Consider the following 5,034-nt stretch of genomic DNA (forward strand, 5'->3'; position numbering starts at 1 on the left):
TTCAAACTCTACTACAGAGCTATAATAACAAAGACAGCATGGTACTGGCACAAAAACAGACCCGAAGACCAATGGAACAGAATAGAAGACCCAGAAATAATTCCACAGGCCTACAGCCAGCTGATATTCGACAAAGGAGCCAAAGACATACAATGGAAGAAACACAGACTCTTCAACCACTGGTGCTGGGAAAACTGGGCAGCCACATGCAGAAAACTAAAAGTGGACTCCAGCCTATCTCCATGCACCAACATCAACTCAAAATGGATTAAAGACCTTAACATTAAACTTGAATCTCTGAAACTACTGCAGGACAGAGTAGGAGAGACTCTTGAACTAATAGGCACAGGAAGGAACTTCCTGAACAAAGTCCGAGGTTCACAACAAGTTGGAGAGAGACTCGACAAATGGGACTACCTTAAAATAAAAAGCTTCTGCACAGCTAAATCTATCACAACTAAGCTAGAAAGACAACCAACTAATTGGGAAAAAATATTTACCAGCAATATATCAGGCAAGGGGTTAAGAGCTCAAGAAACTAATCCCTCCCAAACCTAACAAACCAATTACTAAATGGGCAAGGGAACTAAAGAGGGACTTCTGAAATGAAGAAATAAAAATGGCAAAGAAACACATGAGGAAATGTTCATCATCCCTGGTGGTGAAGGAAATGCAAATAAAGACAACCCTGAGATACCACCTTACCCCAGTCAGAATGTCCCACATCCACAAATCAGCCAACGACAAATGCTGGAGGGGATGTGGAGAAAGAGGGACCCTATTACACTGCTGGTGGGAATGTACTCTTATACAACCACTTTGGAAAGCAGTCTGGAGGGTCCTTAGAAAGCTAAAGGTTGACCTCCCTTACGACCCAGTCATACCACTTCTAGGCATTTACCCTGAACAACAGGAACCAATATACAAGGACACGTGCACCTCCATGTTTATTGCAGCACTGTTCACAATAGCTAGGATATGGAAACAACCCAGATGCGCCACCACAGATGAATGGATCCAAAATATGTGGCATCTATACACAATGGAATATTATGCGCCATTAGAAATGACAAAATAATGGCATTTGCAGGGAAATGGATGGAGCTAGAAGGAATCATGTTGAGCGAAGTAAGCCAAGAACGAAGAGACAAACGGTACATGGTCTCCCTGATAAGCGGATGCTAAATCCAAAATGTTAGGTGATACGACAAAACTAACAGGACTTAAGAAACAAAGAACTCCCACTCATCTGGTTGAACCACTACTAAATATCCCCATGCTGCTGATCACATATATGGTATATAACATGTGAACACCGTTATATGGTACAGACTGTGATAGACAATTTGCTCCAGGAAAGTTAGAATGAACTTGTGACTTTAAATGAACATCATTATTCCACAATACTGTGAAATTCTGGAAATTATGTAATCACTTAATCACAATAAAAAAAAAGAACCTTGGGGAAGGGAGGGAGGGAGGGGATGGTAGGGGGAAAACAATGGAGGGGGTAACAATGTTCAAGAGGAAGTGTACTCATTACCTCACTCATGTAACTGTAACCCTCTGTATAGTATCTTTACAATAGAATATATATATGTATATATATATTATATATATATATATATATATACATATATATAAATACAGAGAAACAATGGGAATGCCACTAGAATAGGCAGGGATAATTTGTGTGCAGAAGATATGGACAAGGGAGATGAATTGCAGTTGATTAACTGGGAAATGGACAGTGACAGAGAAGAAACTATTAAAGGCAATTAATGTGAAGATGGAAGGGGTGCCATGGAAATCTCAGATGGTGATTCTCGTGCAAGTAGTTATTCTTTGGCAAGTGATGATAGGAAACCTGAGCTTCCTAAGGCAAGACCTGGCTTTATTGCTTAGCTGGACTAAAACTGAAGATTCTCCTGCCTCAAGTTCATGAGTTCTGGGATTACAGTCTTGCACTACCACATTCCTGTTTGAAACATTTAACTCTTATGCTAGATTATTGCTTTTTCACCTTTGAACTTTATAAGCCTTACTTCGACATTTCTGGACCTTGCCATGAACATGTGTCTGAATTATGAGGAAAGGATCGTTCCAAAAGCTTCCCATACTGAAGTAAGGTTCCTTTCTGTCCACATCCCCTCCAGCATCTGTTGTTGTTAGAGTTCTTGATTTTTGCTGTTCTAACTGGAGTGAGGTGATATCTCAATGTTGTTTTGATTTGCATTTCTTTTATGGCTAGGGATGTTGAACATTTCTTCATGTGTCTATTGGCCATCCTTCTTTCTTCTTCAGAGAAGCTTCTCTTTAAGTCTTTCGCCCACTTATTTATTGGGCAGTTGTTCCTTTGAGGATTTGTTGTTGGGTGGTTTAATTTTTTGAGTTCCAAGTATATTTTAGATATGAGACCCTTGTCCTTTGTATGGCTAGTAAAGATCTTCTCCCAATCCGTGGGCTTTCTATTGATCTTGCCAGCTATGTCATTTGCCCTGCAGAAGCTCTGCAATCTTATGCAATGCCATTTGTCCAACCTTTCTTTGATTTGTTGTGCTTCCGGGTCTCTATTCAGAAAATTTCGGCCTGAGCCAAGGAGACCTAAGGTTTCTCCTATTCCATCCTTTAATGTTTTCAGAGTGTCTGCTTTGAGTTCAAGGTCTTTGATCCATTTGGAGTTGATTCTGGTGCAGGGTGATATATAAGGATCTAGCTTTAGTTTTCTACATGTAGTTAACCAATTTTGCCAGCACCATTTACTGAAGAGGCTGTCTTTCTTCCATTCTATTGTTTTAGCTCCCTTATCGAATATTAGATGTCTATAGGTCTGTAGGTTCATTTCTGGGTTTTCAATTCTATTCCATTGGTCCTGAGGTCTGTTCTTATGCCAATACCAAGCTGTTTTGATTACTATGGCTTTATAGTAGAGTTTGAAATTTGGTATTGATATTCCTCTAGCAGTGTTCTTTCCGTTGAGGCGCGTTTTTGCTATTCGGGGTCTTTTATTGTTCCATATGAATTTTTGGATTGCCTCCTCTATTTCTTTGAAGAATGAGGGTGGGATTTTGATAGGTATCGCGATGTTTCTAACGCATTTATAAGATTATTTCTTTGTTGCTTTGTATGTCCCTCCCCCACAGTGTAACCCCCGCTTTCACTATATTTGATGTCAGTATAACATGTGGAGGAGATGGGGGCAAACAAGTCGTTTAAGGATTCAGGTGGACCTGTTGCAACAATGAGAAGTACAAAATGTCATGTCAAAACCAGCTTTACAATGTCGGTGGGGGGGGGAGTATAATTGGTTGGGGGGAGGGGGGAGGCTGGGAAGGGAGGTGAAGGGTAAACAAAGGAGGAGGCTGCAATGCTTGGTAAGAAATGTATGCATTATCCTGCCTATGTAATTGTAGCCCCTCTGTACAGTATGTTCTCAAATAAAATAAAATAATATTAAAAAAAAAAAGCTTCCCATACTGAAACACCTACCTTGTGTACCTGTCAACTCACTCTGCTCATCTGGCCTTTGTGGAGATGTCCCTTCTGCTCTGGTAATTAAGAGGTCTGCCAGATTCTCATCTGCTTACCAGAAGAACACAGAGGTGGAGGGCTTAATATGGCAATGAGAAATAAGAAGTTTACTTCACTGAAACTTCTGTTATTTGCCTTATTTTTGTTTGTCATGTTTACCTTGCTCACAGATTACATTCTTTTTATGGTATGATGGAGTAATACATTTATTTTCCTCAGTATTTAAGTTTAGTTATTTGTTTTCATTGAGACAAACTTCTGAGAAAGAACAACTAGCCTCATGTTCATTTCCACAAATGGATGTTTTGTTTCTCATATTCCCTTGTAAGACAATAATTATTGGTCTGGAAAGTCAGGAAATAGAAATAGATTAAAACTTTTAACAAGACATATTTATTTGTGAAGTTAGTAGGCTTTGGATTTTTAGTCTAAACTGTGTGTGACTAGTATTCAGTCTGGTCCACTCAGATGACAAACTTTTGGAGGTTTTGCTTTATTTTCTTGGCAAACCATTAAACATTTCTTCAGAGAACATAAAAATCAGACTTTCTTCTCTTCAAAGAGTCCATTATGCTTCAGATAATTCATCTGTAATCCTCAGCCAAAATCCAGTGCATTTGCTTTTGATTTATTGGAGCAGTCTAACTGCCAAAAATAAGGGAAACCATGCAGCCTGTCTTCTCTGAGTCTGGATTACTTCCCACAATATAATGTTTTCCCTGTCTTTCTACATTGTTACAAATGGTATTCAATCATGCTCTCTGATGGATGAGTGGGGTTTGTGTGTGTGTGTGTATACACACACATATACATATGTGTGTGTGTGTGTGTGTGTGTGTGTGTGTGTGTGTAACCTCATACATATATGCCACATTTTATTGATCCATTCATGATTTAAGGTTTTTCTAGTTATTGGAAAGTGAGAGACATGAACCTTATCACCCGGTTTGTGGGCAGAGACATGAGCTCTTGGAGCAACAGTCCTGACTCTTGTTACTCTTTTTTATGGTCTGAAGTGGCAACAGCTGATCAAATATTAATTTGTTCATTTTTGTAAATTCTGGGACCTGAATTCAGTGCCCGTGCACTGTCCCTAAGCTTTTTTGCTTAAGTCTAACACAAAAACACTTGAGCCACAGCAACACTTCTGCTTTTTCTGGATATGTGGTTACTGAGGAATCAAACCAGGGCTTCATGCATGCTAGACAAGCACTTTATCACTGAGCCAGCTTCCCTGTCCAAGATTTTATTTTTTAAAACTAACATGTAATAGAACAAACGACATGAACAACTATATTACAGCAGGCAAACTCCTTGATTAGAACCATGACATCCCTGGCCAGAAACCTGGGACACCAGGTCTTTGCCATATATCTCCTATGCAGTGAGCTTTTATCCACTGATCAACATTTCATTGGCCTGAAAGGAAGCAGAGTGATGTGTTGTGAAACATGATCCAAGGAGACAGAGGGGGCCTCATTCCTCAATGTCAACACTGAGGAT

This window comes from Dipodomys merriami, unplaced genomic scaffold, assembly GCF_024711535.1.
Source record: "Dipodomys merriami isolate MVZ:Mamm:240054 unplaced genomic scaffold, mDipMer1.0.p SCAF_43, whole genome shotgun sequence".
Lineage (NCBI taxonomy): Eukaryota > Metazoa > Chordata > Mammalia > Rodentia > Heteromyidae > Dipodomys > Dipodomys merriami.